The 26,632-nt window shown below is 39.0% G+C and overlaps 1 protein-coding gene across 1 annotated transcript in view; it reads right to left on the reverse strand.

Annotated features, from left to right (window-relative positions):
* tenm3 (teneurin transmembrane protein 3) overlaps positions 1 to 26,632 on the reverse strand; it is a 567,981-nt gene that overhangs the window by 461,333 nt on the left and 80,016 nt on the right. The window lies entirely within an intron of this gene.

The raw sequence follows: 26,632 nt of genomic DNA on the forward strand, positions 1-26,632 counted from the left end.
AATAATTTCTTTGGAAACTGAGGAGCGAAGATGGACTGGGGGGGGTAAGAAAGCTTTCCACCCACAGGTTATTAAAGGACGAGTGCTTCGGCAGAGTGCAGATGACGTGAAGTGTGAGGGAAGGTAGGCTGAAAGCAGTGCTTCACTGTACCGTCTTCTCTTGATGTGCTTTGTCATGTGCATTGTGCCTCCGCCTTCATCAGCCATCATGTTTCCAAGCCCTTACAAAATGAATGGTCATGGGAAACTCAGTAGGCAGCGCAGAGGCTCCACGGGGAAACCCAGCTCTGCTAGGCCCCCCATGGACGAGCAGTGTCTCTCTGTCTGATTCTGTTCCATGGCAGACTGTCGTCCCTGGGGCAGCCAGTTTATGTGCCACGAGAAAGGTAAGTAAGGCTAAGATAGCAGGCAGCTTATGATGAGCATGTCACGATATTATGTGATGTCTGATCCTCGAAAAGTCTTTGTGTAATCTTGCTCCATATCAGTGTCTCATTTTATCTCACTTCGCTATTGTTTTGCTACCAAAGTCGTCTTGAACAGAGTCTCGTAGAAGCCACGAATATTCTTGTCACATCACATAAAACATGGCCCATATTTTTCGTAACAATACTGCAGGTTTTCCTTTTAATTAAAAAAAAAAAAAAAAAAATCAAGGTGGTTTCTGCTGTTTTGGTAAAATTTCTTCTCAGCAAAATGTGTTAAGTTAGGGTTAGATGTTTTGCTTGGCATTAGGTAATGGCTTTGGATGGGATTCCCTTTTTTTTTACTATAAAGACAAGCAGGTTGAGTCCGCTTTGTTCAATTTTTGGACCCATAATGGCAAAACATCTACCCAAAAACATGTCTGTACAAATAATAATGATGTTCCTGTGAGATCAGGTGGAATAAATATATGGTATCCCGGCACACTGATCCTATGACCTCCTAACTTATAGTCTATTTCGTGATGGACAGATCTGGAGAGATAAATGTTTCTATCTGACACTACAATTCCTAGTTTGCTATGAAACATGAATTAATGTGTTCAGCCAGTACAAAGAGATTAGAGGCTACCCAACTATCTGGTGTCTTGACAGCTGAATAAGACAGTCTGGATGTGAATACGTCCTAAGTCCTGCGTCTTTGCTTTGAACTGTGAAGATGTTCTGATGCTTATTACCGTACCATGTGAAGGCAGTATCGCAGTGTCATGTTACATACTCCTGAAACATGTTACGTACTTGTCTGTGGTAAAACTCCATTATTTTTTTTTTTCCCAGTGTAATCCGTCCGTCCACATTAGGAGTTACACAGTTTGACCCCCTACACAGTCAGCCAGTGTCTCTCTGACAAATGTCATTTCATGCCAGAGCCTCTCTGCAGTCAGCCATTTTGGGTCACAGAGACAAACCCCCCTAGTCCCCGCTGCTCTTCTCTGGTCTAGTATTATTCCACGGCCTCCGCTCGCTCTGCAGGTGGCACATTGTGTCCTGGTCACTGAATGAAGTGCGAAGCATTGACCCCCTATGGCCTTTAAATGTCCCCTTGTCCAACCCTATTCCATGCCATCTTGTCTCCCACTAGGCAGCCATTTTGCACTAAATGGAGGAGAAGCAGCTGAAGCCTCCAGCGTCATTGTCATGTACAATATTGCTTATTTCATTCTGCTATATTGCCAAGCTATTCATAGCAAGGCATTTCATATTTGAGTGTCCACCTGTGGACTCTGAATAGGAGTATTATCTTGCTGTATACTGCTATATATTCTAAACACAATAAATCCAAGGCATTTTGTTCTACATTTTAGAAATGTTTCATTTTAAGCAACTGTGTGGACTGTGCAGTATGTAAAGACAAGGAGAGGTTTAATTTCCCCGCATCTGATTTATTTTGACTGTTAAAAGGTGGGTAATCACCGCTGCGGACATGGAGTAAAAACACCTGTATATGAAATATGGCAATTTGTTGTCCCTTAATATTACTTATTGAACAGACAAGTCATCAGAACCATCCAAAACCTAATGCAAAACTGACTGATACCCTAGCACACAGTGCAGCTACCAGTCAAAATCTAGGCTAAATAATGTGGTGGTCTGGTATAATTCCTGTTGTGTGTTACAATGAAATTTGTATTGAAAACATCTAATTTTAAGAATGTATTGATAATATATTAAAAAAAAACGTACTTTCTGAATGATTATTATAAAAAATAACAAAATTTATTATAAATATTTATATCTAAAATCTTATTTTTATTTTGGTCAATTATTCAGCAAATCAGCAGTTTATACCTCTGTAACTATCCATGTTTTCACAGCTTATTTTAGTCCCTGTTTCATAGATTTCCTTTTCACTGCTTCACATTGCTTCACATAAAACTTGTTTTGCAGCATTATTATTATATAATACCGAAGCACATTATACGTCAACACAATATAAGTCAGGTAGAGGCAGAGGGCTAGTGGGCGACAATGCAATCAATTTTCATCTCTTAAAGTTTATTCTTGGCAGCTGAAGCTATTATCTCAAGAATAAAAGAAATAACTCCTTAAGAGGGAGACTTTGCACCTGACATTTCCAGAGACCACTGATTCAGTAAAAGACTTCAGAAGCTTTCCTTACTACTTTAAAAACTGTATTTTGTCACAGGAAATCAAGATTCTTGTAAGGCTGTTGTAAATTGGCTTGGGATGTAGTCATAAAAAGTGGTGACTGTGTCATTAGTGAAAGTGTCTAGTCACTGTTCACTGTGACATTTGATTTTGGTTCGAAGAGATGATCATTTATTCTATAATAACTTGTCAATAGCCTTAAACAGAACAGCTCCATAGTCCTGTTGCCTGTCCTGAGGTTCACTCACCATAGCAGTCTGCAGGACGTGCCTTCCTCTGTACAATCACTGCAAGTAACACAGAATCCTGATGAGAGCCAGTGGGGAAGCTTTAAGAGCTGGGTCATGTCAACCTCATTTTGGATCAGGTCTATCACTCTAGTCAGTTTTGGGTTTGACTTCGTACCATATTCAGAACATGCAAGGTTAACAATAGAAAGAAAAAAAATATATGGTTAAGAGAAAGAAGAAAAAGCACTTAATTCTGAGTATTTAACAAAAAACACCTTCAAAACACTTAATTAAGAGGTATTCTTAGGAATAAGGACCACTGTGCCAGAGTGAAAAATAACCCAATTTGTTAAAATATTTTTTTATTAAAAATGTGTGACAAAAGGAATAAAAATAGAAGCAGTGATCACCTTCACTCACGTACACATAATGAATCAGAGCATTACCAATCAAACTGTGATGGCAAAACCACTACAACAAAGAGCAAAGGAGGTACAAAATTAAGACCAAGTTAAATGGGAACTACGCCCATTTTCAAAATACATGCTATTCCTATGGTCCAAGACAATCCAAAAAACATTAGTTAACGGACTTTAAATCCTTTGCAACACATTCTCACTCTGACCTCGTCACATATCGACATTTGATCATAGACTTTCCGCATCGAGATATGACGTGCAAGGTACCCTGGGTGTGTTGGCTGTTGACGGTTGACACCGTGTGAACTTGAGCCTGTTAAATGCGTCTGATTTCAAAATACAGTTCCATTTTCACAGGACATACAGAGTTTGCAGACGGTCTCTTTTTTTCTTCAACAACATTTGTATGTGGTTACATTTAGCCAATAAACTCACATGGTTAGGTTTAGGCAACAAAAGCACGTGGGTGGGTTTCGGAAAAATCGAACCTGGTTTGGCTTTACACTCTTACGAGAAGCGAACACTGGCCTCCTGGGTGAAAGTCAGTGGTTGTCTGACCCATTCACCACCCCTCCAATCCACCCTACTTGGACTTCTGCCCCCTTACTGTTAAACAATAATGGTGACCGGCCGCATAGTCTGAGTGGGCAGAAGTTCGCTGCATAGATCAGCCTCTCATTGGGCGGAACGAGACACCCGCTGAAGTCCCGCCCTACCACCTCCGGTTGCAGTTTTCAACACGTCCTTTACTAACTTTTGCAGTGTTTCATCTTGCGGGGATGTAGCCATTTTTCTGCCATGGTTCGCGTCCTGTAGGTGATATTTTTGTGGGCGTGTTACACCAAAACCTGTTTCCCCCCGGCAATATTTCTGCAAGCGCACCATTGCTGTGGCATCGCCCAGAACGTTTGTGATTGGTTGAAAGAAATACAAGCAGCCGGGGCGTTTTTTTCTCCAATCTTAAAGTGAGAGTCGGCCCAGCCAGACCTTTCTTTTCTTGAGAAAGGTCTGGTGAGCGAGACTACTGGCCGCGTATCATGTTGACGTGAAAGGACAGCTTTTTTTTGTTGGTGTCTGACGACGTAAGTTAGTGACCAAGTATGCTGTCCTCCTTGAGGTGCAACAACCACAGTTTGACAGCAAGCCAAACTCCCATTCACAGAGACATCAGTGTCAGGATGTAGCATTCAAGCTCCTTTAATTATTGCCAATAATATATACGGGGCTTCCTGTTGGGAAGGCTGTGCAATTAAATAAACTGCCAAAGAGGGCGCCAGAAAGAATGCCTGAATGGCAGAACACCAAGCATCGCTATTTGATGTCTCCGAAGTGAGACTGGGTTGTTTGACATCACAAGTTTGAGACTTCTGTGTTTCTGGCTTTGAGAGAGATTAGCTCATATTACTAAATACTGATTGGACTTCCCATGGTCATGGAAATAATATATTTGAATTCTTAATTTAGGTGGTGCTCCCCTTTAAAATGGTGTTCTCTTTGAAGCAATGCATCTCTACATACTGACTAATGTACAACCTCTTACATATTGCATAGTTATTGTACATGTGTCACACTGTCTCCTGCTTAAACTTGTGCAGAAGTGAAGTAAAAAAGTACAGAGTTCTCCTGTACAGCATTAGCAACCAGAGAAGGAGTGATGGATCAAAGTAGGGAGGATGGACTGATGCAGGGATGGCTAGTCGGATGGAAAAACAGGTGGGGTGAGGTGAGTTGAGGAGATACCATCCACATCCACAGAAGAGCACGGTAAAGCAAGTGCGCGTGTTCACTGTGCTCAGTGTGCTTGTGATTCTGAGACCACCTGCAAGGACAGACAGAGCCAGTGTTGGCTGGTGTTGGTGGAGGTGGTTGCGGTGTGGACGTGTACACAGACGCACGTATAAACACACAGACCCCCCGCCAGTACAGAAGGAGCTGAAGCAGGCTCTGTGCTGGTTGATAAGCAATAGCAACACGGCTCCCAACAGGGAAGTTGTGTTTCCAAAAGAAAAACACAGTCCTAATTTGTGTGTGCTGTGCCTGGACCCAGAGTCTATTATCAGCAGGGAAGCACAAATACCTAGAGACTGGGCTCAGATTCATATATGGAACTGTACTTTTATTAACAATCGCATAAAATCAGTGTGGTCCTGCAGGTTCCACTGAAGAAATCTGTTCTCCTTCAATGAGACGCTGTTGTTTTTATATAGGCTAGTGCAAGGATATTATTTCTGAACAGAAAAAGATTTTTTCTCTTGGTTCCCACTGTTCACTCTCTATAAGTGCCATGACATAAGTAGTCATTAAAAGAATCTATACTTATAGGTCCTATGTGTGTCTCTTGATCCTCTATGGGGGTCTCCGGTAAAATGCTCATGGGGAAACAGGTGACAATGAGCATGAGTCACGACTTGAAGTGAGCAGGTGTAACACAACTTTAAATGTCACACTGAACAGCTCCTGTGATTAGCTTATGCAGGCAAGAATATACGGGGCCCTGCAGGTATCGGGGGTAACATTTTTTGGTAATCTGAGTGCATGAATTATTCATTTGTACCCAAGCATAATTCTTACTAACAACTTTTCCCCCTTCAATGAATTACTTGTACCATCACTTGGTTCCCTTGAATTATAAAATTTGGGGGTTTAATTTGATTCATCTCCTCAAAGCAGACCATACGCAGTAGGAAGTTGAGTTTTTGTCCTGTTAAAGGAGTGTTTCAATGCTGGAAAGATGGTCTTTTCATAAAACTGGACTGTCTATGCAAAAAGGCACAACATTCTTTTGAAATTGAGAAAACAGCGGAAAAGGGCTATGGCATTTGTTTTTTAATTACGAGGTAGAAAACCTACATTTAGCAGAATGCACTGGGCCACATCAGGCCAATAAACACTACCGCTGGGCTCTGATGTAATGTGAGTTTGGCCCTTTTTCCACAGGAAACAATATGGTCACTATCTGGTAGCAATGAGCTCAAATTACAGTTAAATGGTAAGCTTAAATATTTTTTGAAAACATCTTAGATAAGAAACAGGCAATCCAGGAACAGAATATTGGTTCATATACTGCCTAGTTTGACAGTTTGATCTCTGTATTTTTAGCTTACGTTTTTACATTACGAGAAAGAGTCAGGTGCCACTTCTTCTTCACATATTTTCATATCACAGCCAAACAGTGCACAAAAATATGTTTCTGAAAATAGTTAGGGCAAGAAATAGGCAATACAGTGACATTATCTTTCTCCATGTTTGATTAGCACTGCCTAGTTTTACTGTTTGATCTGAGTTTGGTCCACGTTTAAAAGGACCGTACACATGTCGTGCCTTCAACAGCTTGGAAAACACAAGTTCGGGCACTACTCTTGTGCCTACTATGTGCCAACTTTCAAGGGCATGGTGGCAGGTTGCGTCCTCAGTTGCTAAGCGACCATAACTAGCACCGTAACATACCCTACTTACCAGAAACCCTGAGCATACAGTAGAGCTGATTTTCCAAGCATTGTTTTTGAAGTGTGTATTAGGCCAAAAACATTGACAGAAAGTTCAGGCAGCTCTGCACTAAAATAATGAACTTCTCCTCCATATTTACCACAGACTGATATTTACAGAAGAAGAGAAAGATATCTGTTGGCTGTGATTGGTTGTTCCTGGTCACATGATGTAATGTGCGTTGCTGCATTCCAACAGTTGAACAGTTTATATTATGGGTCCTGAAAAATAGGCACTCAGGAATGCGTGCGTGCCGCAACGACGACGCTCTGGTGTTTGAATGTGCCTGCACATTGAAAACAATTAATTTAGGGCGCAAAAAATGCAGCATGTGTGTGGCCCCTAAGAGAGCAAGAGAAAGGGGCGGGTCTTTTTCTCCATCTGCTTCTTTGTATTGATAGTGGCGGGCATACGAAAATGCAGAAGTACAATCTACAGGTCTAGCAACAGCGTGAGAGCCAGCCAAAATCTGCTTGAGCTAAGAGATGAGCAGGGAGATCTGGGTCCTGGTAAAATATAGTGAATGACCACAGTTTATTGACACATACTGCCCACGCTGTTATGATACAAAACTGGTTGAAAATTAGCAAAGTATCCCTTTATTTTCTGCACTCATCTGACCAGCTGAGAGGGAAAAGAAAAGGCTTCAGGTGACAATGAGCTTATCTTCCATTGTACGCTGAAGTTTAACTAGCTTCCATTAAAGATGTTCCTAATGAAAACAGTATTTATCAAAGTAAAGACTAAAGATTCTGAGTAAAGATTTAGGCCAGGCCTATATTTTAGTGACATCACTTTATCACACTTCATGCTACAAAGATTCATTGTCTTTCTCATGACTCCGAGGGCATATTTCAACTCATTAGCTCACAATATAGTTCTCAAACCAAATGAATTTATGTGAGCCTATTTACCATTTTGGAATATTTATGAGACGATGTGGAATAACAAATCAGCTTTTCTTCACTGCAAGGACTGTCTAAACCTTTGTGTTTCATTGCTTAATTTATTTTCGGTCACAATGACTGCATTGTGTACCTTTGACAAACAGTCTGTTGAAGTTATTTAATCAGTGGAATATCATTTTAGCCCAACATGTTACTTCTGATTGGCCCTGATACCCAAAAACCCATAGTGGTTCTTGACAAACATGTCCATCTTTACAAAGCCGTTTCTCTTGTAGACTTTTTAAATGAATGAAGTTAACAAGTTAACTTAGCTTCAGGAGCAGGGCTAGAAATGGCCATTTTTCCAATGCAGTTCAAACTGCACTCTCTTTTTCTTAAGTTTTAACTACAGAGTTTAAACAAGTAATAATTAAAAAGTAAAACAGACCTTTAATTGAATTATTATCACTTACGAGACACATAGAATGCTGATCATCTCTTGAGAAGCCGAACTTTCCAATTGCAGATTTGAATCGGTCACAAAACATGACTGTGGCATTTGATGCAACGAGCCTTACATCCATGTATAGTTAAATGTCAAGTCTTCAGCATAAACCCATATTAGTTCATAGTTAAAATAGTTATCACTGAAAGGCGAGTGGCACTGATAAGTAATTAATTAAAACGTCACCATTATATAAAAGGCTGTCAGATAAAAAGAAATATATATATATATATATATATATATATATATATATATATATATATATATATATATATATATATATATATATATATATGGCAGTTTCTGACAGCATGGCACATTCTTTTACATCTTGATTGCAACACAGCATTTGCGTACTGTGTATGGGTTTGTTTCAACCTATAATGGATAAAGTACCAAATGTTTGATGTCATGTGTAAAAAGTATGCAGACACAGATATGTAAAAGATCATGCACAACTATAATCAGCATTTTCTCTTAGGCAATACGTTTGTACTGTCAAAAAGTATGATTCTGTATTGCCTGTATTTACAGCAGCAAAAGATTTTCACAAGTATTTATATACTTTAAGTATGTGGTAATGAGCTGTGGAATCTGTAATTCAATGATAATTAATTATTGTTTGACAATATCATTTTATCATCACTGTTTTACCTTCAAATACAAGAATGTTTAATATCCCAGTGATGGTTATTTTAAATCGTTTGATTCTGTGATAGTTTTCAAAATAGCTTGCTTAACATAATGGAAACACAAGATTATTTATCTATCTATCCATCTATCCATCCATCCATCCATCCATCCATCCATAAATGTATGTGTAGTACAGATTAAAGGAAAACTTCACCCACAAAATGCACAAAATGTTGTTTTTTTTTGTAACTCAATTACTTTGAATTTGTGAGGAAAGCTTTGTTTCCCTCACATGCCTCCTTGATGAATGAAGAATTCAAAAATGGACAAAATTCTTAATGGATTAGAGTAAACAAGGCTGTTTAACAACAGCATAAGTATATCAAAACATTAGTTGACAAACTCTCACACAACGTATTCATAACAAGTTTTATTTATCCAGTGTTGTGCTCAATACTTTTCCAAACACACTATTTTTTGTAAAAACGCTACTATTTAAAACACTTGCATAAACAGTCTTGTGCACATGTAATAGTTTAAAAAAGGTAATATATTAATCTGCAATAAGTTAAAATCCTGTTGAAGTTAAAAAGCTCATATAGGTAAAAGAAACAATTCATAAAAAAAAGAAGGGCTGAGATGTGAAAAGTCACTATAAATATAAGTTAAAAAACGGTTTAAAACTGTAAACTCATCAGATGTTTAAGAAGGGGTTAACATATTACATAATCTCTTATTCATTTCATTGTTTGTTTTATTTGTTACAGTTAAAAACTAAACTATAATAATCCCTGTCTTCCACTAAGGAGGTCTAGATCTGTCAGAATCGGGGATCGATTATTTTTGTCTGCGCCCTCATACAAGGGATATGGCGCGCAATGTTTGCCTCACTTCACTAAAGCTCTGGTTGAGGAAACACTGCATCACTTGTGTGATTATTTATCCCTGTTTTCCAGGTATGTGGTCGATACTGTGAACTGTGAAACTGTTTCCGATAAATTTATAAGACGTTTTGACTGTGAGGAGAACATTTATATGATGCTTGAGTAAGTTAAAACTATGTTTACTGGGTATTTAAAAGTAAGTACGAGCGAGCGAGACTGCCGCCATCTTGTATAAATACGCCAAGTGTCTTCATTGTTTACGTGTGTATATGCACAAAAGTGAATGTATTTTGCACAGTTTATATCCTGTTTATGTAGTTACTTGATTTGTTCAAGTTTATTTGTTTAATTAGCAACTGTTGTATAAGAAAAGGGTGTGAGTTCACTAAGCTACTTTTCATCAGATTTACTGAGGAGAATGAACTAATAGGGAAAATGTGAATTACGTTTGAGGAATGCTGTATTTTATTTTATTAATAATTTAGATTCAGTTGTTGTATAATGCGATTTGTGTATTAAAAGACTGCAGGTTTAGATTGTTAAATTAATGTGCAGTTTAAAAATAAGTGGCATTTAATCACATTATTTGAGCTGTAAACATACTTATACAGTATATGCAGATGTATTTTTGTGCAGATGTACTCTGTTTCAATGATGGTATTGTTGTAAAATATGATTTGACTCACTTCACTAAAGCTCTGGTTGAGGAAACACTGCATCACTTGTGTGATTATTTATCCCTGTTTTCCAGAGTGCAACACACAGACGAGTAGCGTGCCTGGGCAAGCGCGTGTATTTGAACGCAGCTTGATGCAATGTGCAGGCAGAGTTCAAACGCATGCGCTCACTTGCCCAAGTGCACCACTCGTGTTATAAATAGTAGCAAAAATGCATGTGTTTGCGAAGTACTGAGAATACGACTGGATAAATGAGACCTGGATTATACTGCACAAGTCGTGTGAGACCTGGTAAACGGATATTTGGATATATAGATTCTTTGATTCATCAAGAACTGTCTCAGTTTTTGGAGACTTTGTTTTTCTTGCAGTTTTCTTCACGAATCCAAAGTAGCAAGGGTGAGTAATTGATATAGAAATTATCATTTTGTGGGTAAAGTATTCCTTTACACTGTTCTGTGCATGAAAAGATACACACACTTGTGTAAAGACATACACACAAGAACTTTGCCTCCATTATTCTGGTTTGGGACAATGTTGATGGCACACTTCATGCAAGGGAAATTGGATTGGTTCGAAAAAAGGCTTTCTACAACACATGCACATTATTTACTGAGACTCATAAACACTGTAAACCACTCCAAAGCTAGTTGACAACATTAAATCAAAAAGAAATATTACGTGGAAAGTGGTGTGCTCCTGTGCTGATGGAAATATATTCATATGACCTTAAAAAGCCTTGTAAAGGCTGTTGTATGTGGTGCATCCATTAATATTAATTCAAGCCTCCAATCATTTTTGTAGCTGCCCGGATTGTTTGTGTAATTATGGTCCAGGGTATTGTTCCCACTAGTGGACATGCTGATAAAACTGCTCTGAGGTCTGTTTGATTAAGATCAGCTGCAATAAAAAAAAAAAACATCCGGTTGTTTTTCATGTGACTATTGATGACCTCATACAGTTCTTGTAGTACATTTATTGGACTTGCATCAGGAGGGCTTTGAAAAGCAGCAACAAAAACAATGGGCAGATAATATGGTAACATTTTAACACTAAAAATCGAGACTTGGGGAACACAGTCCATCAACTTTGACTATCACTGATGTAGAATCAGCTCCTCTTCTTGTCTTACTGGAGTCTTGCACGGGTTTGACCATCAAGTGCAACTTGATTTCTTATTGCTATGAGTCTTGTTTCGTCTATTTTATTTTCCTGCGACCAGACATTGACCAGTAGCTGCGTTAGCTTCGCCCTTATTTTGGGTCTTTCCCCCCTCTTTCTGGAGTGTTCTCTCTGCTTGTGCTGGCGTTTGATCCAACTGGTCTGACTGGTTGGTTTGAGGATGGTGTTTGCAATGATCATCGCAAGGTCCCCTGCACTTAATCCAATCACTATGCTTCCTTCTCCTTTTTGTAGGGAATTTTAAGGGAGCTACTGCATTTACTGCATATGCATGTGCCCCCATGGCAACATGGCATTTAATGGACAGTATTTATAGCATCAATATTGATCCAGCCTCCTACTATTCAGCTCAGCACAAGAAGGTTCTTGTACTTAATACTTATCAAAAGCACTTTTCTTGGCACAGTTTTTGCTGGAGGAAAATCTTGTCTGTGGCACTCAGCTCCAAGCCTATAGGTTTCTACTGAAAATGTAATTCTTAAGAAGGGTGAATTTGCAATAGCTGCGATCACATACATGCATGCATCCATGTATTTACACACACAACTTCACAAACACTTCACTAGTCTAATAATGCCTCCCCATGACAACTGGTTCATGAGTTATGAAAGGGGACATGGCAAATGTATGTGAATGTCTGTCTGTCTGCATGTGTGTCTGCACACCTTTTGTTGCCCATTATTTTGTCATTGCCATATACAGTGAAGCAGCTTCTTTGGTTCATGGCCAATCTTTCCACAAAAACGTATAAGTCTGTGAATCTGTATGTTTCATAATGGCCCATTTAAAGCCTCATTCGCACAGCACAAAAAAAACACCAACACCCACTAACATCTGGCTTTTGTATTCAATGGGAAAGGTTACGATTGGCATTCACTCCTGGGACAAATGACTCTGCAGTAGTCACAGGTATTTATCGGCTCCAGATTCGATTGTCTCTGATCGGCAGTGATGAAAATACAGCACCCATGTGGATGTGCTAATTTTAGCCCCTTTGACAGGTTGGCGGAAAAATACCGTCCATCTCGCTCCAAGCAGTGCTTGAACATCATTCAAAATTCGCACTAAGTGAGGCGACTTGTAGCTCAACATGTAGAGTATGTGCCCCATAGACCCATAGTAGCAGCCCGGGTTCAATTCCAACCTGCGACCCTTTTCCCATTCTCTCTCCCCCTTTCCTGTCTCTCTCCAGCTGTTCTGTGATACAGGCAAAAGCCCTAAAAATAATCTTTAAAAAACTGCACCTCGTCAGAGAGGGAAAGACTGAAGAGTATTAGATATATAAAAGAAGTAACTGCTGTAACATTTTCACAGGTCGTATGCTGCTTTCTATTGTTTACTTACCTGTTTTATGCCCAGTTTGTGAAAGGCATACTGGTCTACTGCAGAGCTGTGGCCAGGGCTCTGATCTAGTGTCAATGTGAAAGCAGTCTATGGCTATTTAGAAAAACCTGCATACACACGCTAATTCTGGAGGAAAAGGGGTATCACTGCATTCATTATTTGATTTGTTACAATGCCAGGACAAACTATAGCTCCCAAGAAAAAATACTAGTGCAGCACTTTGTGTATTTACGTCACTGTTAATTAGTTTCGCCCATATCAACAAAAAGCTCTCATCTCAAGACACTGCTATATTCTTGAGCTGTAAAATCTGCTGTCTAAATACTTCCTTATTACAGACATGTCTGAACTAACCACGACCCCTTCATAAATGATGAGTATAAACTCATTGTATATTATAAATCTATCAGATCTCTTGATCAAGTTGATACACAGTTTGTGTGCTAAATCTACAAAATTGGCAAATGTGGAAAGAAACAGAGTGGGAGGAAAACTGAGAGGGAGTGAAAGACAGACCCAAAGAGACTGAAGGTTACTGCAGTCATGACACCCTCCCACTCCCATCTTAACTAAAACCAACCCAACATCCCCACATTTAACCCCTGCTCGTACTTGGCCAGAGAAATAAACTGATATAGCTGTTAGCTGGACCCTGTCTACTCACAGGGGATATGGGGCCAACTCATGTTAGCATGTCCTGTGCTTTGCTCTGATGGGAGACGCGCCAATAGGAGGGCGGAGCTCGGCTCATGAAGGGTATGAATTCAAAAACACACACACACACAGTGTAGTTGGATATCACATAGCCATGGAGACAAAATGGATGTTTAAGTCCATCATGCTGTCTTGAACATACACTTCCTTATCAGACGGTCCTTATCATTAACTGTCATAGTTAATCAACAGTTTGTAACACGTCGTAAAACTCCGGTCAAGAATAACCCTATGTGGTGCCAGAATAAGAACGCTCTGTCACACCCTTCCAGATATATGTTGTAAGGATCAGTGTAATTTAAACAAACCCCTCCTTGAGTAAATGATCCTTCTCTTGGGCAAACATGAGGTTGGACTGAGGAGTCGGAAAGTTAGAGGGCTGGAAATTGGAACAAAATAAAAGAGGGAAGGAAGAAAGAAAAGACGCGCAGAAAGGAAGAAAGAAAAAGTGTGAGGGAAAGACAAATAAATCAGGAGAGAAGGAAAGCAGAGCAGATTGAAACAAATGGAGCAGAATGCGAGCTGGGAGTCTCTAATTCTCCCACGTCTCTGTCTCACTCACACACCTGGTAGCAATTGAAAAGTAACCTTATTACCTACAATAACTCTCTCTCTTTCTCTTGCTCTCATACACACACCCACAGAGTCACACAACTAGACACCCACTGCCTCTCTCTCTCACACACACACACACAGACACACACGGCCTATTAGCCGGGATAACAAGGCCTATTTATGACCAACATCACACTTACTCCATTTCACTTTAATAGCTAGATGTATTCTACAGCAAATTGGTCATGTCACAGGTACACACACACACTCACACACACACACACACACACACGCACACACACACACACACACACAAGCTAATACTACTGTAATCAAGAGCACACATACAGACGCCCACACACCTACACAAATACGAAACATTTGTGAGTTAAAGCTCCCACAAATGCACAGCTGCATATGCATTTACAGTTAGGGATATGTTAGGGAAAAATTGCAAGAGAGGGCAGCGCTGAAATGTGTTTGTGTCAATCAGTGTTACGTGATATGTTAAAAGCAATTTCTTGTTTAGAATAAAATTACATTATTAGTAAAAAAAAATAAAAAATACATAGCAAAGCGGTTTATTTAGAAAGGTACATAAAGAAAAAATTCATAAGAAATAAAACTCAAACAAGATTGAATAAGAAATTATAACAACCCTCAAGGTGTGTTAGTGTAAGGCCTTTTCAAAATAAATGGTTAAAACATAGTTTCGCTTTGACATCAAATGGAAACCAGTATAATTCACCAAGGCTAAAGGTACTAAACAAAACTAGAAAGGTTAATAGAGGTTGCTTCGGTTCTGAATAAAATATTGTAAAACCCCACATGGTATCACTACACTTCAAGATGAAATATTTTCTATTAAGTGGGCTTTTCTAGGGTGTGGCAAATCTCAGTATCTGTTGTGAATTTATCATTTTGTGGTGTGAAGTTAAAACAACGAAAAGTCGATTTATATTTACATTCATATTTCCCCAGAGTAACCTGTGACTTTGAAAGAAAAAGGAAAAAAAATACAAGAAGCGGCTGTTATTTTCTCGTGTCTTTGCAAGCATGTTTTCTCAAAGTAAATTTAATTCAGACAAATTACAGAAACCCAATATCTTGCTAACCCCTAGTGGGACATAGCCATGCAGATAGCTTAAGTTTTATGTGCTGAGGTTTGGAGATGTCGGGCTCTGAAATATCTACCTCCACTTAAATTTTGTTTGTGGTGCTTAAATGATTTAGAGATAGTTGTAAAATCTCAAAAGCAACTTAACTGTGGATAATACACAAACCTTGCTGCCAACAGCTTGAAATGTGATTTTAAAATTACAAATGAAACATAAAACATGAATGGATATGTTTTATACAAATAAGACAAACAAACAAAAACAAAACATGCATACTTTAGTCAGTTTTTATGTATTTGTAATTTGGCTGAACTCACAATCTAATGTGGTATATTTATCCTATGTTTAGTTCATATTACTTTCATATTGTTTGATATCTAAAGTAAGTGAAATTAAAAATTTGTTTCCTACAAAAAAGGCTGTCTCAGCTTTACATGCTGTTGTATCATGCTCATCCAATTTGTTTTGCAGCACACAACATTAATGTTTGGGTTCAGTATCATCACTCATTTCAACCCTAATTTTCAGCAGCAGCAAGCAGCTGTTTTCAGGAAAAAAATAAGAGTGATTAAGCCACTGTGCGTTAACTGCCTTGCGCCAACCGACAGATGAACTAGTGGAACACACAGCAGCTAAAGAGACAGACTTTCCCTCAGAGGTTGGTGCAGACTTAAGGGTTAAATGGAGTGAACATTACTTCCATCAGGCGGCTAGAAGCACGAATGCTAATTTTTCTGTTTCTGTTCTGTTTCTGCTGGTTGTGTAGGCAGCTGTTTGTGAGCATTGATAAGCTTTAAACAACTTTCATATCAATGTTATGTTTAGAACTTGGTCAGAAGTAAGTAAATAAATCATACATAGATAAATTTGTGCAGTATTACTCGGCTCCTGGGAGTCTAAACCAAATGTTAAGCTCAATTATATTGTTCAGGGTCAATTTAGTGTTTTGGTTGAGTAACACTTTATTTGATGTGCTAATAGTCTATATGAATAAATAGGAAAAATAACAACAATGATTTACTGCACTCACATGAAAACTTTGGGCTGGGTTTACTTTACTTTTTACATACCTGTGTGCATATCTTATCCATTTAGAATTAAGAATGTAATTGACAGCTGTCTCTTGCAAAAAACTGGCAAGATGGAGTAGTGAAAGTGAAAGTGAAAAAAGCAGCAGCAATGCCTGCAGCAGAGATCAAATATTCCACCATATATTAGTGACCCTGGAGAACATTGGTCTTCATTCAACCAAGGACAGAATCTGATGATGAAATGCACCATCAGTATTTCTGGCTGTCTTCTTGGACATGTGATGATCATTACACACAAAAACCTCATAAAATCAGCCAGTGCGTGCAGCGTAGTGGTTTGGCGTCACCCTCTGTTGCTTTCTCCTGGCAGCCAGTTTGCAGCTAGCAGCCGCAACAGTTGGTTGAATAGTGAGCGAGAAGTGAAAGCTTCACGGTCGGCACGGAGAAGTGACTTTATGGCTTTCCTTGAAGCAGCATGACGGAAAATATCTAGGGGACTGCTAGAAGGAGGGCCATGGGATGTAGGTCCCTCTGTTGGGTCTGAATAGATCCAACAGCATGACATGATTTAGCCAAGTAGAACATGTTCCTGGATCAACATCCCACATTGCGATCCTGGATCAACATTGGGAGCAACCAATCACAGCCCTCTGACATACTTACTTCAATTTTAAAACTTGGCTTAGCTCTGAAGAAGCACAATGGAATTTTGGAAGAAGCACAGGAGCAGCATACTGATGATGTCAGAGGGCTGTGATTGGTTGATGCAATGTTGGTCCAGGTGTGCAATGTGGGATGTTGATCCAAGAACATACCCTACTTGACTAAATCATGTAAAGAAATGTGTTGTTGCTGTTGTTACACAGGTCAAACCCAGAGCTGCAGCTGCGTCTGTACCTTGCTGGCTGAATTTGTATCAAAAAATGAAGTATTTTCTCCTGTTTTCTCATTTCTGCCACCGTCTACTTTGGTTTTGTGCCTATAATGCTGGGACCCAAGTTCTGTGAATTTGCACTTGATTGCCCCTCCTAAACGACCAGATGTGTCTCAGTTAACTGATATGAAGTTACAAGAACGAAATCTAAGTTGTGAACACTGAAAGTGTATTGCGAGAATGGGATGTATGGATCTTAAGCAATTATCAAATACAGTTTCAGAGGAACTGAGTTTAATTTCGTAGTATTATATTCAGTTTCAAGTTCATTGGAATATAGTTCCAAACAAAAAAATCAATTTCATTTTATGCTATTCAGATCCTCCCACAGTCCAGAGAAATGCAGGTTAATTGGTGACTCTAAATTGCACGTAGGTGTGAATGTGAGTGTGAATGGTTGTCTGTCTCTGTATGTCAGCCGTGTGATAGCCTGGAGACCTGTCCAGGGTGTACCCTGCCTCTCGGCCAGTGTCAGCTGGGATAGGCTGCAGCCCCCTGTGACCTCCAACAGGATAAGCAATTATGGAAAACGAATGAATGAATGAATGAAGATTCAGATAACAGCAAGGGGGCTGAAGAGACAGCAACACATCGCTACCAGTTGCAGGAGAGATGCAACAATGCAATCAAAACCTTTTACAAATTTAAAATAACTGTAGGCTAAAGTAGCCTGTGGCTGTCAGGAAATGCTCAAATATACACATACGACTCAAAGCAATGTTTTCTATTATGACTTAATTCTCAAAATCTCAAATTATTATTATTTTTTTCTAACACTGATCCCGGAAGCCCAGTACAGATCAAAAATTAACAACAAGACTTGGAGCTACTCTGTCAGACTAGCATTCCACCTTTTGGTTTATCTCATTCCCTCACTGATTAATAACTGTATTAGAGCCACTTTTGCTGAGTTTGCTATGTATTGTATTGAACAATCAATGAACCAGCTTTTCCTTGAGGCTTTACAGGACTTCACGTAGTGAGAAAGCTCATGGAGTGACGAAATGTGGATGTGCATGAGATCATGAATAAAACAATAAAAGAGGTCAGGTCAGATGTCCCCAAAATTAAACGTTTTCCTCCACAGGGGATCTTACATTTCACGGACATGACACCATTCATTTCAGAGACATCTTGTTTTTGGACTTAATTCATATTGAAGGAAAAGTACTGACCTAAATGCAATGTTATGTGAAAGACAAATACATCACAGAAATCGTCAACCATGAATATCCACAATGGTGCTGCTCTGACTTTTTTCCCTCAAAATGGATGGATGGACCCCAAGACCAACATCAGCATCCTTTATATGGGACACTGAATTGGAAAATAGTATAGAGGCAAAGAAAGGAAAAGACACTTGGGACATAGCCATCAGAAGTCTTCAGGCTCTGAGTCTTAATCATTAAGGTTTTGTGACTTCACTGCACTGGTTTTGAATAGATACAGTATGCGTTCTCATGACACAAATTTCCATTTACATGACTGTGATACACTGTACCACAGAGCCCCGATACACACATACACAAACACACCCCAAAGGGAAAGTAAATCAAGTTTTACAATTCATTTTTTATGGACTACATAAGTAGTTATCAAGCTTACATCTCTTATAAATATATGTTCAGCACATTTAAATTGTTAGTCCAGCCTACTTTTATTGCATAGCTCCAGTATTTATCATTTGTTTTGTTTAAATACCAAGCCAAACATAAACAGTCATAAATCTTCCATGAAGAACACAGCATACATGTCCCGGGGGACTCAATGTTTCAGCTCCCCATAGGGGAGCCGTTCACAGTGCCTGACTGTAAATGGCAAATTCCCCTGAAACTCTTTGTCCCATTTTAACAACTATGCTCTGGTCTTGCTTTCAATTCAAGGCACAGGGAATTTTTGTTGTTGTCTTATTTTAGTTTAAAAAAGAATAAGTCAGGCACACGAACAGCCGACGCCCCCACACAGCACACAAGCACATTTTTGAGCATGTAATCAGTCACATGTAGATATACACTACAAACAAGTGCAATGGCATGCACATTCACACGCAAACACGGTTGGTGACCTTACAAGCTATTTGAAGGATTTTAGCCAAGCCACCGTTAAAAATGATTAGGCACTTGTCGAGGGCGAGGTGATCGCAAGTGAAGGGCTTTCCAGTGGTTAAGGGGTGCTTAAGGTCACAGCGCTTTCAGCCTCTAATGCAGTCTGAAGAGGTCATTCAATAAAATGGCACCCTTTATCCCACCCACACTAAAATATACAGCACAAGGAAAAGTAAGACTTTGCCCTTTGTTTTGACTTTCTTTTGAATGTTGAATCAAACAGTTTAAAACATACATCATCCAGTGCTGCACAAATGTAGAAACACACCTTTTCTACATGATGAATTTTAAGCAAAGGTTGATAATTTCTTTCATGTCTCCATTACCAATGTTTTTCAGGTGATGTACTCTTCTGGCTACACCTGTCCTGGTTGACATTTCCAATAATATCAGTTCAAAACAGATCCAACACAGCGAAACACTATGTTTGTATTTCACACCATAATGGATCGATTGTGAAATTGTTAACTTGGGTGGAGGATACCGCTCTAACCCTGGGAGCTGTGTGATCTGTTGCAAGCTGATGTTACCATTCATCTACCATCAGTCAATGAGGTCATTATTTGTATTGGGGATTATAATAAACTTCAAAATATACGTAATGAATTCCAATGCAAAACTGGAAACTACGAGCAAATAACTGGAGATTAACTAACACTTCTTTGGCATGGCAAAAAAAATGAACCATTATAGCCTTCACAAAGTGCAAAATTGTACATTAGATGATGTATGTTTTCAATACACAGGCTAGAGTGTAGTGGTTGGAGCACTCGTCTTCAATGTAGAAGGTCAAAGGTTCGAATCTTGCTGGGGTCAATGTCAGCAAAGGCATGCGGTCGCAAGAGGTTCCCACTGCCAAATCAAACGGGATTAGATTCCTTAAGGAGGCTTCAGGATAAGAGAGTAACTCCAGAATCTGAGCCAAGACCTCAACAAGGTCGCGTCTCAAGCCTGTTGTAGACGGGAGGTTCCAGATTCCAGATAAATAGACTCAATAGAAAGACTGTCATAAAAACTGCAACCGCCAGTAAACTGCCAGGGATTACTTTACCAGGTATGGAATTCTTTCTTGATATCGGACATAACTGTCAAACTGTTACACTGCATTTCTTTAGTCTGACATTGCATCCACTCTAACTGATTTGTGTGGGGGATGGGGATTCAATTTCTTCCCAACTAATCACTAGAGAAGGACGTATCCACCTGAATCTAATGTTATTTTAAGTCCATACTGAGGTGTAGCTATGCCACCATACCAGTTTTTGCTGGGGTTTTAAGACAGGAGTGGAGCAGAGTAAGAACAAATGGTAATGTTGGGCATTATTGAGGAGACATGTTGATTTACAACAGCCTCCATAGCAGCATATATCATGTCAGTGGTTGTCGCCAACGTTGTTATAACTCCAAACTTGTTCCAGCGCACCACTTAACAACAACTTAACAACAGTGCTGTCCAGCCAGCGATACTGGTTGACTGATTATTAGTCCCCCCCTTTGGCGTTTTTTGGAATGTTTTTTATTTCAACCAGGAAACCACTGTTTCATGGCACAATGCCAGGCGAATCAGGCAACTTGAACTTGGTGGAGTGGGTGGAGTCAAAGGTCTTGACCCAGGCAAATGAAATGCATCAACAGAGAAAAATGAAGTAGGCAAACAACGCTGTAAATGAACAGAGGCGCCTTGCCTAATTTAAACTGTTGCCAACAACCCAACATTATTGCCTCACTCTATTTACTAAGAATAAATCATATTTTTCATCTGTTCTACAAGCCGTCACACTTTTAAAGAGATAATGTGCTAGTACCTTATCCCATATCACTGCATATGCATTGTGGCCACACCTTCCTGGTCAAAAAAAGATGTTCAGATCTTGTGGTCCATCCCTCTTTTACTGGTATTTGTATAGGTATGTCTAAATATATGTCTATTGATGACTTTTGTATGTGTATTGGTGACCTTTACAATTGGCTATTGGAGTATAAGTCTATAGGGGATGTTGCAACCAATGTTTCCATGTTGTTCCATGGGGACAAATCAATCTATCTATCAATCTATCTATCTATCTATCTATCTATCTATCTATCTATCTATCTATCTATCCTAGCCTGCACTCTGTTTCTTAAGTGTGTGATTTATGTGTGGCTTTGTTTTTCAGGGTTCAGGTGCACACACAAAAGTGTAATCAGACATGGAACTTGAAGAACTAAAAATGCAAATATGCTTCCTTCGCACGACACACCTGAACTTGGGCACCCAACATTAAACATTATGGTGCACAAATTGCGTCAGGATTCATTTCAGAAATCAGCTGCACTCTTATTGTAAATCCACACACACTTATATGCATTAACATAGATTAAAAACACACGTGTGCTTTTGCTCTTGCATACATCATGCACACACATACACACACAAACACTGTCTGATTCATGGATAAGCATGCACCTGCACATTCTTAACCAGTTAATATATGCAGCTTCAGGAACACAGATGACAGCACATGCTTTGCCAATCTGGAGGACACAAAGAGGCTTTAAGGCTAACGCAGCCACATGATGTTGCTGCCTTTCATACAGTCCCTCTTGTGCGTCACTGACTCTAGTTTGACTCATGAATACAATTAACAAAAAACTGGTGTAGTCATACAAGTCATTATGTCAGTGTAAGTCATAAGGACCAGCACTGTTCGAAGCTGCAGCACACCGTTCTGAAGGACTTCTTCCTATTTATTTTCTTTCACCTAGATAGGGGTCAAGGATGCTGGTCAGTGCACAACATGTTGGTCAAGAAAAAAAAAAAAAAATATTGACAGCTACTGGCCAGGTTGCCATAAAGTATGAAGATGACCTTTCAACAAGTTACACAACAAAGAAAAAGAACCTGGTCAGATATCGATTACATTTGCTGTGGATATTCAGGCCCCAGAGAATGAATCTGAATGCTTTCTGTGACCTTATGACCTTTCCTCTTGCACCATCTGATATCAGAGCCAACTTAAGATAAGCAAATAGGTATTGACCGCTTTGGAAAGAAAAAAAAAAACATCAACACTGTGCTGTATTGAATTTTGTAAAAGCTGAATTTAGTTCAGTCCCGAGCACACTTAAATAGAACTTAAAACCAAGGCTTTAAAAAACAAACAAAAAAACAACAATGAACTGAATTCTAAAAAAATAGTCCATACCCACTGAGTGCACAGTTGCCCATGTACCGTTTGACATGGTGTGTGTTTGGGATACAGGTGATAGGAAATTACAGATTAAACAGTCAAGTGAACCCATTAAGGAGAGCAATGTATTCAGACAGAGTTTTTGTGAATTTGATAGTACGACTGCTTTATTGAAAGTACAGTAGATTGACCACGTCAGTGAGTAGAAAAACGTGGGACAGACAGAATGACTGACTGACAGAATGACACACTGACAGTTTCCATGATTATGTACAGCATACTGAACCATGACTTAGTCATACCAAAAATTAGAAAAAAAAACAAACACTCGGCCACAGGGGGAGCCACAGTGATCGGTCGCATTTTAGCCATTTTTCTGTTGTTATAGCGCCACCCAGTTGCCAATTAGAGTTAAATTTCTCCAGTCACCTTTGAGGCGTCCTGTTCTACATATCTGCCAAGTTTAGTAAAAATCAATACAGCGGTTAAGCCTAGACAAGAAATTATCTCTCTAGCGCCCCCATTTTGTTTGATGGGGTCAATAATGGAGGGGTCCCCTCAGATTATGTGTGGTCATATGCCTACAAAGTTGCGTGGTGATTGGTGAAACCCTTGAGATGTTATACACCTTTATGTGATGATTCACGCCCTCCGCAATATTCATTGCTTTATAGAAGCTCAGTTTTAGTAAGTTTTGCAACTTTTGCCAAGAGAGAACTTTAGATATTGGTCCCTAGATTATGTTCACCCAGTTTCATGCAGATCGCTCAAACTTCCTAGGAAGAGATCGATTTTAAGTGTTTTTCAAAAAAATTCAAAATGGCGGAAATCTATATAACCGGAAGTTATGGGTTCTTGAGGTAAATGTGTTCCTCATGAGGAGAGGCATCTCTGTGCAAAGTTTCATGTCTCTACAACATACGGGGCATGAGATATGCCCATTCAAAGTTTGCAATTTCAATCGGTTGCTATAGCACCCCCCTTTGGCCAATTGATGTAATATTGCTTCATTCGCATCCTCCCATGACCCTCTACCACTGTGCCAAATTTCACATGGATTGACCAAGTCAGTGAGGAGAAAAATGTGGAACAGAGACACACACAGACACACCCACACACACACAGACAGTTTTCCTCATTATATAGTAAGATGACAGTAAAGTTATTAGATATGACAAGAACAAAAATGGAAACAGAACTAAAAAAAGATATTCCCTGAAAATCATCACTTACGGCCCACTATAAGTGTGGGGTGGTGTATTTATTGTAAAAACTCTACTCTTTGCCTGTTTTTCTCTCAATTTTTGTCATATTTCCTGTGTTTGGGACGTTTATGGGCACAGTGCACAGGTGAGGTTGAGACTTTATAGAAGGGAAGCTACAAAATCAGTGACACTGCAGCAAAATAAAGCGAGGCAAAACAACAAGAAGACAAAACTTTTGACTAAACGAGAGAGAATCTGGGGTTGGCTTCCACTTTCCCTTGCGCTGTTTACACACAGCAACTTACAATCTCTACATAGTTTACTTTTTAACGTACAGTGTGTATTAATAGGTGCCACATATTTACAGCCTTTCCTAGTTTGTATGGTGTGTATGGTGTGTGTGTGTGTGTGTGTGTGTGTGTGTGTGTGTTCGTGCAGAGGAATACTTAGTATAAATAGTTCAAATTCAGGACTTTATTTCAGGGTTGTAATATAAATGTATGAGTGTGTCATTGCTACTCTGTCAGTGAGTGTGTGTTTTATTATTCCATTTTGACTTCATTCTCGTTCAAAATCCATGCCTCTTTATCTTTGTGGTGTGTGTTTCGAGTCAGACTGCTGTTTCAAAACTGAAGTAAACAGAAAACCACTTCATGGAAAGAGCAAGAGAGACAGAGGAGAAGACGGAGAGAGAGGGGGAGCTTGAGTTTGTGCAGAAGCAGCCAGAGAAACTGGATCTATCCAAACACACCTGCTTATAATGATTTTTACCAAGTCATGTGTATGTGTGTGAGTGTGTGTCTGTCTGTGTGTGCACTCAAAACACGCCTGTGGTTCATCGGTTCTCCAAAGGCTGAAACATAGATGCACGGAAACACACATACACACACTCAAAGTATGGTATAGATTAGCGGAGAACAGACTTTATAAACACACTCATGTAAACAGAGCAGATTAACACACTCACACACACACAGACACACACACTCGCCGCCATTTCAGAAAGACTGTCCTCTTAATGGTATAAAGAGCGTTATGAATAGGACATTTGCGCATTAGGACACAAAGTCAAACACAGATTCATGGTGTATAAACATGTCATTTTCACTTAGAAGTACAGGAAAGGAGGGATAATGGAAGTCATTATAAACACACACCCCTCCCTCCTGCGTAATTGTATGGAAAGTGGGTCACCATTGACCTTGCTTCCATTGCTGGCTAATACTTTAAAATAACAGTCTTTACCAAATGTATGAATTGTTATCATCTATACTTACAGTAAGCATAATGCTCACTAACAGCATTTGTGTTACACAGGTTACTATGTATAGGGCTACAGCACCCCAAATAAGTCACTATTAAATACACGACATTAAAATAATATAATTAGAAAACAATACATATAAAATACATTAAAAATTATAAAATATATAAATGAGCAATTTGTGAAATAATTGGGGAAATAATAAAAATATTATTATTATTATTATTATTATTATTATTATTATTATATTATTATTATTGTGATTTTTTTTAATTAGAAATATTTTTTTGTTTTTCCATTTCATATTATTTCTTTTTTAATTTGTTCAATGGAGACTTTAAGTTTTTCATGTCAAGTTTGTGTCTCTTTTCATGAGGTCACATTTTATTTCAAAATGTCACTCTCCATTTCTGTGTCGTTCTGTCGTTCTGTTGTCTACAGCTTCAAATACATTGGTGTCCACATGACGAGGGCCTAACCTGGGTGCTGAATATGGACTCAATTGTGAGAAAGCCAGGGCAGAGACTTTTTATTATGTTAAAAACCTGACAAAATTCTGGGTATCCCCTTGAATACCGAGGAATTTCTGCTCCTGCATGCACCACTGGGGGCGTCCTGACAGGGATCATCACTGCCTGGTACAGAAATAGTACCAAACTGGACCATACTTAGATTTGTGAATACGTACAGGAATGTGCAAATATGTATTCAGAGTCTGTGTGTGTAATCAGATTGGTAAATGTGTAAAAAAAAATTCTCCAAATCCGTATACAGATTTGCAAGTGTATTGAGATTTTTAAATGTATAGACAAATCTGTAAATGTGTACACAGATAGCCTATTAATTCAGTATTTTTTTCTCCAAGAGCTGAAAACACAGACAAGTCATCAGGTACAACTTCAAGAGACCTCTAAATGGGCTGTCTGTATACATGTGAATTTTGCTGCCATCCAGTAAAAGGTAACCAGAGCTTCCAATCCATGGACTGCACAGCTGGTCTCCTGCTTAATAGTGTTATTATACAGTTTTCAAATAAACCATGTATTAGTGAATTTTGAGGAACAGCACATATGTTTTTTTTTTTCCTAATCAGATGAGGCACAGTCCATGGTGTTAAAGGTGCTCTCTGTAGGTGTGCTAAGTGCTGCAATAATTGCCCCACATCCTAATGAATGCCTTTGGTGCATAAATGCATACATATACGAGTATTTTGCTGGCTCTAGGGCTGTTGCTCGAACTACAGATTGTGCTTCTGCATTCATGTATCAATCAAACTGTACAACTAGGCGGTCCTGATCGAATATAAATCAAGATTATGTTAATACATTGCTTACTCTCACCAAACATGTCTTTAGAAATGGATTTTAGTGCACTGTTTAGCTGTAGTACAAGAATTTGTTCAAAGGAAGTGGCTGCCATACTGTTTTCTGTATTGAAAAGATGGAGGCTGAAAAAACACAGATCAAACAGTAACACCTAGCAGCCCTGATCAAATAGGAACCAGGATAATATTACTGATGCAGGTTTCTTGCATAGATCTGTTTTCAGACTTTTTATTTCGACTTACTGTTTAGCTGTAATTCCAGATTGTTTGTTACCAGTCGGCCACCATATTGATCCCTGTTGAAAATTACTTCACCCACCCAACCGTGAGCGTTTATTTTTCCTTTACAGTGCATTCTGGTAGTTGTAGGT

This window comes from Epinephelus lanceolatus, chromosome 3, assembly GCF_041903045.1.
Source record: "Epinephelus lanceolatus isolate andai-2023 chromosome 3, ASM4190304v1, whole genome shotgun sequence".
NCBI classification, from domain to species: Eukaryota; Metazoa; Chordata; class Actinopteri; order Perciformes; family Serranidae; genus Epinephelus; species Epinephelus lanceolatus.